This window comes from Magnolia sinica, chromosome 4, assembly GCF_029962835.1.
Source record: "Magnolia sinica isolate HGM2019 chromosome 4, MsV1, whole genome shotgun sequence".
Lineage (NCBI taxonomy): Eukaryota > Viridiplantae > Streptophyta > Magnoliopsida > Magnoliales > Magnoliaceae > Magnolia > Magnolia sinica.
This window is the reverse complement of record NC_080576.1, coordinates 28,711,465-28,725,692: the sequence shown is the minus strand read 5'-3', so window position 1 is coordinate 28,725,692 and position 14,228 is coordinate 28,711,465. Positions and strand designations below refer to the sequence as shown.

Genomic DNA, 14,228 nt, shown 5'->3' with positions numbered 1-14,228 from the left:
CCAAAGGATGACTCCAACGTCAAGACCGAGTGGATACATGAGGCATGAGACATATACCAATAAGCCCCATTTCTCACTGTGTTATGATCGGTTGGAAGGGGGTGTAGCCTTATCCGCCTGAGGGTAGGGGGCATAACTAGGCTGATTTTGACCAGCTCATAAATGGGTCCGCTATCGATGTGCCAGGCCGATATTGGTAGGCGGATAGTGAGGTCTCTTCCACTTGCATGGTTGCACGTCCAATGGGCAGTGATCTGGTGTATAGTGTATTAGACCTCGATGATATATATTACAGAATTGAGCTGTATTGATATGTGGATTCATATGAGGATTGGTATGCTTAAGTTACATCTTGCATATGACATCGACCACGTAGGCCTCGCATCGCATGGCCTTGGTATGGCTGATAGCATTCATGCCTTGCACCGTATAGCCTTGATATGGTCGATAACATTCATGCCTTACATCGCATTATTTTGGTATGGCTGATGGCATTCATGGACTTACCAGCATTTCCACATTACTCTGATATTGCATACTTACATTTCTACCGTGCGCACACACTTACACCACGCTCTAAGATTTTTATAAGCTTATGCATGATTGATACATGCAGGTGACGTTAGGCTATAGCTGAGCAGGAGCAGGAGTGTGCCACAGAGCTTCTGGAGTTTTGTTATTATTATCATTGTATTTCTCTTTATATGCATTGTACTCAAGTTTTGATCATATTGGATTTTTGTGATGGTGTTCTCGTTATTGTTCATGGGTTATGCTTATAGTTTTGCTTATTACGAATTAAATTTATGTTCAAAATCCTCCTTCTAGGATCCCAGGATCGGAACCTAGTATATGGGTGTTGGGAGCCGAGAATGGGGTAATACGGAGGTTGTCGAAGCCGGATTAGGCAATCAGAAATTTTGTGAGCCCGATTTTTGAGTTTGAGGCGTGACAATGTTGTACCACCGAAGTTGTCCCGTCGATAAATAGAGGTAACTATTAAGCCTTTTCTTGAGATTTGGGCCTTAAAGGCTGATTGCATGTGCCCTTAGAACCTAACCTCATTGGTGCAGGGCACCGGCAAGCTGATTCACAGGACCCTAGCCTTAGGAGCGAGTCTGAAAGTCAATGTACCACTCTAAGGTGCAGACCATTCCTCCTAAGTTACCATTTATTGAACCCTATATTATAATTAATGATTTATGCTATAAATGGATGAATCCATGCTAACATGTGCGTATTCATATGGCCCATTTACTTTCCATGAATTGTTATCCATATGTAATGAAGCCTATATGTTCGATTGGATGATATAATAAGTTGAAATTGCTAGATTCATTGCTCACACTTCTTATTATTCACCTGCATGTACGATAAAATGCCCAAATAAAGTAGAATTTTTTCGATTGTTATTTGTACAATTGCCTGTAGCTGTGATAATTAATTTATTAGTATATTGATTAATTGCAGTTATTGGGTTAATTGGGTTGGCCGGTAAATCATAAATTTACGAGGGCAGTCATAATTGAGTCGACCACCCTACACTAGTCCGATTGACTTGAGCTGAACGCGGATAACCGACAGTAGTCGGACTACAAAGGATGCTTGCACCTAATGCCGGTTTCGCCGAGGTTCACTCGAGTAAACCAAATAAAACTAATAGCTGACCAACCATGTGTGTTCACTATGCATGATCACGTATGCTTGAATCTGGAGCACCCTCATGCCCTAGAGAGGCCTACTGATAATCGTTAGTGATGCAATCCCTAAGTCTCAGGAGCCGGGCATGGTAGTATGGGACATTATGTCCGTGCTGTCGGCCTACGCTGGGTGACGAGCCTCCCCGTAGTGACCAATGAGCAAATAGTAAGGCTATGAGCCTAATACATCAAACTCCCTCTTCATTTATCGCATTGCATTAGTATAGGTTGTGGTGACTTGGGGGTTAAGGTTGCATAATGAGGGAGTGTTGGCCATTTGCGAATGAGGAGTTGGAGTCGCTATGAGGGAGTGTTGGATTGCGAGGGCATGCATCATATTATAATAGCATGCATGTGCATTAACAAGAGTATCTAGGGACTGTATGTTTATGTTGCTTTTCATTAATTGTGCCTATGGAATTGATAATTTATGTAACTTGATGTTAATGGAACCACTGAGTTGATCACTCACTCCCATTCTAGGACGATGTTTTAAAACACCACCAGACAATGTTATAGATGCAGGTACTATGGAGTCTAACGCATTAAAGGAGGTGTTCATGGACTTAGATGAGGAGCTCTCATACTTCCAGTTGCTGGGCAGGCCGTTGTAGGTTGCCTTAGGGCAGCGATGAGATTTTGGGCTGATACGTTTTGTATTTTAGAACTATATGTATTTTTGGCTGGGATGTAGTCTCATACACTAAATATATACATTTTCTTGTTAGTTGTATTTTGAGTTAAAATCTATATTTAATCCAGGGTACGTCACTTAGTCCATTGTAAATCTCTCGAATGCTCACATACCAAGTAAAACAAACTATAGAACTCACTTCCGCAAAGCATAAGTGACACTCGGATATCGGGAGTCGAGTATTTACTCGGCCCCCGAAATCAAGGGTGTTACAGTTTTGTCTAAAATTTGCATACACACACGCACATATCCTATTTTCTATTTGAGAATTTGATTATGAAATGAGTCATTGATCACTATGTGGAATCCAATAGTTTCTTTACTAACTAAATGTAACACCTTGTACTTTTCAGTACTCAGGTGTTACCCGATAACCTAACTCATGGAACCGCTCATCTTCATTTTGACTAAATCTAACCATTGTAAGTAATCTCCATCTATAGGTCAAGCCATCCATCCATTGACTCTCGAGATGAATTGTCAAATCATTATATCCACCGTTCATCAGGGTCACAACATTCTGTTGTACGGTCCACTCTTTGAAAATACATAACGAATTATATGGTCTTCATATCCAACTCCCATATCATGCCTAAATATACTTAGGATCCCTAGGATTATTGATGACTAAATACGAGTTTATCCCACTGTTGGATGATTGGAGTGGTTAGGATGCCGGGAGTTTGTAATTCGACATTCGTGTAGTGTGGCCCACTTAATAGTTAAAAGTGTGGCACACCTAATGGTTAAAATACTTTAAGAATTAGGTTCACCACTCATACATGTTGATCTACCACAAGGGTGGCTCTGTTTAAAAGCAGACCCTATAATTTTAAAATTTAGATGATGATAATAATAATAATAATAATAATAATAACAACAACTTATATTATGCATAATGCTATAATAAAGATATTAGAATTGAAAGTTCATAGAGTGAGAGGTCCTAATCAATCCGAACAATCTCCAAGACCGTTGAAGTCCAAACTCGAATCAATCTGATTGTTAAATCGACCAAAATGATCAATTAGACACATAAATTGATAGATGTGGGCCACCTGAGTTTTAATCTACCTCATCTTCTATCCAAGACCTTAGAATAACTGGCCAAGATAGACAGACGAAGTAGATTTCCCAGAAACATCCCTATGGGCCCCATATTTAGGGGTGCATGTGCACAAATCCTGCATAGCCGCGGTACACCAGACCAAGAGCTTGGTCAAATGAGTGCTGACCTGATAACTATTTAAAAAAGAGGAATTTCCTCTCCTTTTCCTTTTTACGCCAGCAAATGGACAACTGTCCGTAGTGGTGAACTGTGGCCCACCTTCGTGATTGGATCACCTGATCTAAGCTGTCCATCGTGTCTTCCTACCAGAACCATCCAATCCCACGGTGTCCATACAAGCTCATGCATGCGCACACATGCACAAACAGGAGCACGAAGTGTGCTGCGTGCGGCTGTTTTGCCGAAATAGAATCCCTATTCTCTTATAACAACTTGCAATCCACGTGTGGGATTTCCTCTCAATCCTAGCCCTTCATTCCAATGCATCCCAACCGTCTAACCATTGCTCATTTAGGGATTTCCAACCACAACTTTCAAAAGCGGAAGGAATCTCATATAGAGATATGTGGCTCGATCTCATTCACTTAGGAGCTTCTAGAAGCTCTTCCAGAGCATCTTGTACGTCCATCTTAGGGCAAACAACAACCCTAAGAGATGTTTCGACGAGAAACTCTCACTCGCACGAGAAATTACCGTGGTCGAAAATATCGAGATCTCTCATTAGTACGGGGATTGTGGCAACAAAAGATGGGTCCTACAAGCTCTTTAGGATAAATCAAGACCCTCCAAATGCCTCAGATCAATGGATGAACCATTAAATAAAGGATCGCCATTACTGCTCAGGCCATCTCCTCCGTCCACTCAAAAAACCCATCACTTGTGATGTGGCCCATTTTCTGATCAGGGCTGTCCATCCGTTGGGCCATGGTGCTAGAAGTGCGTCCATAACCTCTGATTACATCATGCAAACATGATTCAATTATAACATTTCGAAATGGTAAGGATTAAACAACTAAAGACTGTAACTAATCCCTTGATTAGTTACACATTCGAACCCTCTAGAAGAGGATTAGTAAAGCCTTATAAAAGGTGCCCTTTTAGGGTGACAATTTCTAAAAAGAGGAAGTTTGAAAGAGAGATAGAGAACATCATTTCTCTGTTGAAAGCCGAATCAGTTCGAGTCGTAGTCGAGTGCGAGTCGAGTCCAGTTTCCCTCTGGTCGAGTAGTGAGAGAGAGCCAGAGAAAAGCAAAAAAAGAAAGGAAAAAGAAGAAGAAGCAGTTGAGTCGAGGGAGGAAGAACAACAACTGACAGAAGAAGCATCGCATTACATTGTTCGACTTGGTCCAAGTCTGACTGAGTTTCGTGGTGATTTAAGATGAGTCCAAACCCTTCTATACATCTAAAGAAAGGAGAAGAGAAACAGAAGAAGAAGGACTGAAGAAAGTGAGGAAGAGAGGAGAAGCAGAAAGAAGAAGATTTGTGAGAGAGGGCACGTTGGTGTCGAACTAAGTCAAGACAACTCGGATCTGGTTGAGGCTTTTGCCGAGCCTGTATGTTTGGGCCGAGTCCAAATCCTTTGGGTTAAGTAGCAAGAGAAAGAGAGAGAGAGAGAGAGAGAGAGAGAGAGAGAGAGAGAGAGAGAGAGAGAGAGAGAGAAGGAAATGGGGAAGAAGAGCAGAAAGAAAGGAAAGGAAGAGAAGATCGTGAGATAGAGAAGGGTCGTGCGCCGTTCTCCATTGCTGCATCGGGTCAAGTCGTGGCTGGTTGAGTCACCTCGAGTCGAGTTGTTGATTTACCCAAATATGTTGCTGGACGTGGGAGAAAAAGGAAAAAAAGAAGAAAAAAAAAGATGGAAATGGAGAGAGGCCAGTTATCACTCGGGTTTGATTCCGAGTCTCAGCGACCTAGTTGCATCATGTCCAAGCGAGTTGGCTAGGTTCCGAGTTGAACCATGGCGTGTCGTGTGAGTTGGGGCTGAGGCCAGACCCTAGTTAACCAACTGAAAAATCAGAGAAGTAGGATGAAGAATGAAAGAAAAAGGAAGAAGATTGTGGGAAGAAAGAAATATAGAAAAGTAAGAAAGAGAGTAAGAAGAAAGAGGGAGAAGTGGGGAGCACTACCGAGTTGAGTCGGCTGAAACTGCCGAGTCAAGCTGAGTTGAGTCAGGTGAGTCTGATTTAACCCAGCCATCCTGCTGGATATGGGGTTAAAAGAGATAAGCAAGAAGAGAAAAGAAAAAGAGAGAGAGGAACTAGGACGAGTCATTGAGTTGACTCGATTCAAAACCGAACCGAGTCTCTAACTCACTATCTGGTTGGGTCCAAACCCTACTAGAATTTCTCAACAAAGGAAGGAAAGAAGAAAAGAATAAGGAAGGGAATGAGGAAGAAAGGAGAGAAAGGAGAGGAAGTGAAGATCTTGTGACTCGCCTGAGTCAAGTCGCCGAGTCAACAATCAAGTTGGTGAGTTTTGATTGCATGAATTTAGAGTTAAATCTTTTTTTAAATTGAGAAAAGTTAATCTAGACCTTTATTTGAAATGTAGGAAATGTTAACTCCCAAACGCCCCTTTAGATTTGGAAATAGGTACAGAGTTGTGTGGAAACCAACTCAAGTGAACCATCATGCTTAGGATGCAATATAAGCAAGTAAATTCAACTTAAAAAGGTGGGGATCACCCTTCAAGCTTTTTTAGATCTTGATAGTTAGCATAGCTCGTTTATTTTATCTCTTGCCTAAAATAACACTTAGTGAAATTGATGATAAATGCTAGTCTCTATTTGAGTAATTCTTTATAATGACCGATGGTTAGATTTATATTCAAATATGAACATGCGATATGTCTTAAATATTCCACTTTACATGTGTAATTACTTTTGACAATGTGCTTGGCTTGTTTTGCCACTTGTGGTTATTTAATGGTGTTTGTGGAAGTCCTTGAAACTAGTGGCCTTTCTGCCAAATAGATTAAATGGAAATTTCCTTGTCGTGGACTTCCCATCTTGTGGATCATTTGTGCCTTTATGGCTTTTTGGTGACAACCTCTTTCCATCGCATCTTTGAATGGACCGATTGCCTTATATGGCTTTGATTGACTCCTTACCCTTTTGCGGCTTTAATGAATTACTTTAAATAACCTTGCGATGGTAAGTTCCATTTGTTGGACTATGGTTGGCCACTAGTTGAAGAGTTTACCCGTAAAACATTATATTTGTTAGTCTCATGAGCCAAGGATGGTGGAATGGGACACTATGCCTGAGCTATCGGCCCATGCTGGGTGACATACCCCCCATAGTAACCTTTGAGCTTTCTTAGAATGATTGTTTAAAATTGAAATAATAATGGTTGGGCTAATCATGCATTTTCATGGCATATAGTCTTTTCTGGGTGGTTAGTTCTTCTTGGGCGTACCTTTATGTACTTTTCCAGGTGACTAATTCTCCTTGGGCGATATATATTATATGGTCTTTTCCGGGTGGTTAGTTCTCCTTGGGCGTACCTTTGTGTACTTTTCCGGGTGACTAATTCTCCTTGAGCAATCTATATTACATAGTTTTTTCCGGGTGGTTAGTTTTCCTTTGGTATACCTTTGTGTACTTTTTTGGGTGACTAATTCTCCTTGGGCAATCTATATTATATGGTCTTTTCCGGATAGCTAGTCCTCTTTGGGCATACCTTCATGTACTTTTTCGGGTGGCTAGTTCTCCTTGGGCGACTTTTTACCAGCTGGAATGCATCCCTAGGTTTGTGGGCATGTGCATGCATCCATGCATTTAAACAAGATTATTTTGTGTAATCTATTTAATGAATATGTATCTGATGAACCTTACCTGATCTCCATGATAATCATTGTGTAGTATTTGTTATATACTGTCTCTGATAACTATACTTAATTATCTTGATGGTATGATAAATCTTAGGGGTTATACCTCACTGGATAGCCATTAACGCTACCAAACCGTATTCAGTGTGCATGATACATGGATGACGTATGAGTTGACTCTAGTGCGTCGCATGGAGAGATCGATGGCTATGCGGCTCTAATTTCTAGTCTACTTTTACTATTTGGTTGTTCAATCCTTAGTTATGAGACATTTGTTTGTATAAGTTTTCGAGTAACCACTTGAAATCTTGGTTATGTATATTTGGACTCCTTCTAATACTTGAATTATTTTATTCTGTTAGTTTGCTGACTCTGATAAAGAAAAAAAATGTACGTAGAATTTGGGTGGTTTCAAAGGTTAACGCTCGGGTTTCGGGAACTGGGGAGTTACACTAAACATGTTGAAATATCTCATCATGAAAAAAGTGTTTTATTTTCTATTCTTTTCTTTCCCTGTTATAAACATGTCCCTCAAATACAGTATGTGTAGTGTACAAGGGAAGAGAAAAATAAAGAGAGATTAGGGTGGGGGGATGATGCAATTACATGTGTACACTAAGAGAGATGAAGGGATGGTTAACAATGATGGCTATCCCTACTTTTTTTCATTTTGGGGCCTACTGTCTACTCAAGTTTGAGATCTATTTAGTTTTTAGGCTAATGTCCTATCATGAAGCAATGAAATAAATGCACAGAGTGAATGTCATACACTCATCACAGTGGCCTTTGTTGCAATTGCTCCCTAATTATAGATAGTTCCATACTTAGGTAGAGTGTGGTGGATGATACGCAGGTATGTAGTTAGACATTATTAAAAAACTTACTTGGCATACAAATGGTCCAAACTAAATTGTTCAAATTATAGGTACTTGTTTAAATGTACTATAACTAAAATTTACTCTTATTTGGGTATCAAAATATTAGACTTTTTTTACATTTAAAGCTTGTGAGCGTTGTAAAAAATTGGGAGGATTGTCCCATCGAAATATGATGCAACTAAAACCAATTCTTATCATTGAAGCATTTGATCGCCGGAACATCCTTCAGAAATCCTTCATGATTGGTCAAAAAGTCATTTTGTACAATTCTCGGTTATATCTTTTTTCGGATAAGTTGCAATCTTGTTGGACCAGCCCTTTTGCTGTTACAAATGTTTTATCCTCATGGGGCCGTCGAGATAAAGAATCTAACGAATGTCAATGTTTTTAAGGTAAATGGAAATCGTCTAAAGCCATTTGTTGAGAAGTTTGATTAAGAGGATATGTCCATACCTCTTACTGATCTTGTGTATCAAGATTGACCTCCTAGTTTGATGGAGGTATAGTTAGGTTTATTGCTTTCATATGATTTAGGATTATGATAGTTTTTTTCAATAAGTGTAGTCTTCATGCTAACCCATCTACATGTCGAGAACTTTGGAAAAGCTTCAATTCTCCTTCTTCAGGTACTACCTTTCCATAACTTCTCATTTCTTTTCGTTATCTCACGTGCATTGCATGCTCATTTCTTTTACATTGCGGACAATGTATATTTTAGGTTGGGGGTGTGGATTAGGTAAACTAATCAGTGTTTTCTTAGTCTTTGAGCAAAAATTTAAAAAAATTTTCAAATTAAAAAAAAAAATCTGTTCAGAAAAACAAAAGCTTGTGTAGTTAAGAATGCCTTAAGTATGATGATAAAATAGAGATTGAATTTTGAATTATTGGAGTTTAATTAACTAAGTAGACTGTCACTTAAGTGATCTCATCTAATCAATTAAGAAGAAGTTTGAATATCATGTTGACCTAAATCACAAGACACATTTAATTTACTTTCTGTTAATTGTGCTAGAATTTCTAAGTGTTAATATGTGAATCATTGACAGAAGTTGAGAATTAAGTCTGGAGAATTTTATCCATCTTAAAAATATGAAAAGAACCAGTTAAAAAATAGAGAGATCGACAAAAAGGTCATGTATGATGAAAAGAATAAAAAAGAATGAAAAGAATAAAGAGTCTGAAAAGAATAAATAAATAAAAGTGATCATCGATATAAAATCAAAAACTGAAAAAGAAAGAAAAATGGGATAAGTTCAGAATTAGTACTTGATTATTCAATCAATCTTGAGGTGATGAGCATGGCTCACATTATGAAATAACAGTGCTCTTATGGAAAGTAAGTTGGAATTCACTAAGCACATTTGAAAAACTTGATGTATGAATTTATGCTCCTAAGTGATTGATAAAGAACCTATTTGATTGATTGCTCATATGATTCAGCTCTAGGTTTTCAAATTTTCACTCTCACTTCTTTAAATTATACTCATGCATTCATACTTGATTGCATAAAAGATTGTTTTCTAAAAAGTGATTTGAACATTGAGAATTGAGGATTTCTTCACGCGTGTTTTGCTCGGGACTAGCAAAATGCTGGTTCGGGGGTGTGTTGAGTGTCAAAATATTGCATATTTTTTTCTGTTTATATCTTAGTTTTATGAACATGATAATGCTTAATGGGTATATTTTATACATGTTTGTATTGCAACGTGAATCTGAGTGCTTTAATTGAAAAGAATATTAAAAGCATGGATTTGATGCTCAAGAATCACCAAGATAAGGGATGGATCTTAAGAGGCTAAGATTGAAGACTTCAAGACCCTAAGATTCAAGGAAACTAAGTGGAGAAGGAAGTCGAAAGTGCATAGTGCAGAAATTCATAAAATCTAAACTTCATTATCTATGTCGTAGACCGCCATTCGATGACATCGAACACGGGTCGATGACATTGAAGAATTGAATGAAAATCAAGTTTGATTGCTGGAACAAATTGAAACGCTCTTGATTTTGAAGATGCTTTAGAACCGGATCCTCTTGAGGTTTCCCTTGATTTAGAATTTAATTAGGGAATCATTGAGGAGAAGCAGTTTGTTCATTCCCCCAACTGAAGTTTGGATGATTTCTCCAACTAGGATTGTATGTATTGGAAGTGAATCCATTGAAAAGTCTTTGGTAATTATTCATAGCATTAGATTGCTCATTCAATACCTCTTGAAAAGCAGGTATTGTTAAACAATTTTCAGTTGTGTGAATGTTGCAAGCACAAATGCCACAAATAGTTTTTGTAGCCTTATCCTTCTTTATTTCCATGGCCTCGAGTTTTCTTGTGAGATTTGCCACTTTAGCATTTATACCATCATCTTCTTTCAGAAGATAAATTCTACCCCTCTCTTTTGATTGAGTAGGCCTAGAAGTGGTGCTAGATTTTGGGGAGATGTCTCATGATTGTGTGTTTTCAGCAAGCTTGTCAAAATAATCCCACACATCATCGACCTCTTTGTTCATGAATTCCCCATTGCACATTGTCTCGACCATTTGGCGCATGGAAGAAGTCAGCCCATCATTAAAAAAAAATGTGTTATTTGCTAAGTTTCAAAATCATGTTGTGGGCATGAATTGACAAGATCCTTGAACCGCTCCCAACATTAGAAGAATGTTTCATCTTCCTTTTGGACGAAGTTCATGATTGATTTTCTAAGGGTTTTCGTTTTATGATATGGAAAAATTTTCTTAATGAACTCCCTTGTCATGTCGTTCCATCTGTCAATAGATCGTGGATGTAGTGAATGCAACTACGTCTTAGCTTTCTCTTTTAAGGAGAAGGGAAAGAGTTTAAGCCTAACTGTGTCCTCAAACACGTTCAGAAAATATGAAGTGGCTATAATCTCATCAAACTCTTTCATGTGTAAATATGAATTTTCATATTCAAGTCTATGAAATTTTGAAAAGAGTTGGATCACCCCTGGCTTGATATCCGTATGTCCTGTATTTTTTGAAAAAAGCATATAAGAAGGTGTGCTCACCCCTACCGGTTGTAAATAATCTCATAAAGTACGAGGTGGGGGTACTTGATGCACATCGTTTTCATCTTGGATTTCCTCAACCCTAGGTTGAGGTGGATTTGGAGGATTTACAGGTTGATTTGCAGTCATCACTCCAATTAACTCTGTGGATCTCTGGTGGTGTCTAATCATGTCATAGATAGATAGCCCCTCAACCAATCCTCCTTCACTTAAGAGACATTAAGTGTTATCATGGACCCACTTAGGCATGAAACACTATCAGCCCTCAAGTAACTAAGCTTAACCTAAACCTAGGAGAGAGAAAAGTAAAACAATTAAGAAATCTAGAAATAGAAAGAGAGAGATTTAGAAAAAAGTTACCAAATTAGAAGTTTCTATATTAAGATCCTGCAAAACAGAAAAGCAAATTAGTTTCTAAAAATAATTCAGAAAAATCCTAACCTAAAAATAGAAAGTAAATAAACCCTAATCTTAACCTAATTTCAAAACTAATTAATCTCAGAAAAATGCAACCGTTAGTCCCTGACAACTGCGCCAAAAACTTGTTCACAACCCCAAGTGTAGGGTCGCGATGTAGTAATAATCTCGGTAAGACCGAGGTCGAATCCACAGGGACGAAACTCGTGTGTATTCTGAAAGCAATTAGAATCAAAACCAAGAGAAGATCTAAATCTAAATTGGGAACAAAATGAAGTAATTGTGAAGAATTTAATTAGAAACTTAGGAATTCAAAGGTGGGAACCAGGGTGCCCAAGGATTCACTTGTTATTATTAGGATGTTTCCTTATTTGATTCAAGGAACACAATTAGAATTAAAGTCCTATCCTATCCAATTGGAAGGTATATCAATAAGATCAAATCTGAACTTCCATTGACCTAATTCTCAACGGATGAGAGTTGTGAGGATTGGAAGTGATTCTATTATCTAGCCATGCCTAAGAGACAATGGCAAACAACATGATATAGCAATCCCGCAACCAAACATAGGAGAATTAGGAAGGTTAGAAGAGATTCTATCACCTAACCATGCCCAAGGGACGATGGTGAACAACAGGATTTACTATCTTCACAATCTTAAATCAGAATAAGAAGATACTTAAAGCTATTGCAGATATATTATAATTTGAGTCACAACAAACCATTAAAAACTAAAAGTATTCCTAAAATATCAAATTAAAATCAAAGAAATTCAACAAGAATAAGAATCGAATAAGAAAAACATCTCAATCATGCTACAAGCTTCATCCCTTAGCCCTTAGCCCTAGCTAAGGAATTTAGCCAACCATAGACATGTTTGGATCTAAAATTCTCAAAGAAAGCATTAAAAAATAAGAATAAGAAAAGAAGAAACTCTTGGGTGACAGCTCCACCCCTTTGCTCTGCTCCTCTAAACCCTAGATATCTCAAAAAGTGCCTAAGGAACCCATATTTATAGCCCAAGTTTCGCAAGTTTGCAAAATAGCAATAATTTACGCAGTTTGCGTAACTTTGCATAACACCTTCAATGTCATCGAAGGGGTTTGAATTCGAAAGTTATACCTTTTCTCCTTTCGCACTGTGTAATTTTCTGTGTTATCGAACCTTCCTTCGATGTCATCGAGCGAAGCTTCAAGTCATCAAACAGGTATTCGAGCAATCGAAAAGGTGTCCAAAACAGTCTAGCAAGTTGCTTCATAATTCTTTAGAAAATTTGATGTCATCGAATCATCGAGGGAGTCTTCGAGTAATCGAGAATAACACCCAATATGTCCTATGAAAATTTGATGTCACCAGGCTGTGTTCGATGTGATCGAACTATGACTTCGATGTCATCGAACAATAGTCGATGACACAGGTAATGAAGTGAATTTCAGCACTTTATTCTTTTGACTTCCTTCCTTCTCCACTTGGTTATCTTGGATCTTGGGGTCTTGAAATCTTCAATCTTGATCTCTAAAGATTCATTCTATGCCTTGGCAATTCTCGAGCATTAAATCAATGCTTTTAGCATTCTTTTTAATCCAAGCTCTTAAATTCACCTTGTAACATAAACATGCACAAAATATACCTTTAAGCATTATCATGTTTGTAAAACTAAGATATAAATGGGAAAAAATATGTAATATTTGAATCTCAACAATTGGTAAATCCTGTTGTTCACCATTGTCTCCTGGGCATGATATGATGATGGAGTCCCTTCCAATCATCACAATACTCCATGTGTGATTAGATCAATGAAAAGTTTAGATTTGGTTTAATTGCTTTATCTTCCAATTGGATAGGATAAGACTCAAATTCCAATTGTGCTTCTTAAATCAAGTAAGGTAGCATCCTGATAGCTACAAGTGGATCCTTGGTACTCTAGTTTCCCTTTGATATTTGATACTTTATTCACAATTACTCTCTTTTATTCCAAATTTAGGTTTCGATCTTATTATAGTTCTATTTCTAGTTACTTTCAGAATACGTACAATTTTAGTCCATGTGGATTCAACCTCGGTCTCACCGAGTTATTACTACATTGTGACCCTACACTTGGGGTTGTAAACACCTTCCACACATTAAGAAAAGGCAATTCAGTAGCAGATGAACTAGCTAGGTTGGATAATAGGGGGTGCCCAAATCGATTATTTAGAAGTAGAGAGGAGCTCTCACGTGATATCCGGGGTTAGTGGCCTTAAATAACGCAAGTTTGGGAATGATAAGAAAAATGGCTACCCTATCCTAGGCTCAAATGAAGTCTAGGTAGGCTAGAGCTTTTTTATAAGAGTTGTATGCTTTGTTTTATTTGGAGATTTTTTTTTCTTTCTTTCTCTATAATTGTATTTTGCTTGAGTTGAGATTTTTTGTTAAGCTCATATGATAGGTGAGGCTCCTTTCTTTTCATCGTGCTCGCCTAAGTATTTGTATAGCCAAATTCCTTTTATGTGATAAAGTGATAGGTGTTGTGCTCTCACCTTTCTAAAAAAGGATAGAAATGAGAAATATCCAATAGTTTTTTTAAGTGTCAAATTAGAGGTTTATATTACTCAACCAATTGATTTTTTTTTTACTGTAACTTAAT

The 14,228-nt window shown here is 37.9% G+C and overlaps 1 non-coding gene across 1 annotated transcript; it reads left to right on the top strand.

Moving 5' to 3' along the window:
• The first annotated feature begins 10,757 nt into the window (after nt 1-10,757).
• Nucleotides 10,758-10,864, top strand: LOC131244740 (small nucleolar RNA R71). The gene has a single exon (XR_009170517.1). It is a non-coding gene; the product is annotated as a small nucleolar RNA R71 (small nucleolar RNA).
• Nucleotides 10,865-14,228: the final 3,364 nt, after the last annotated feature.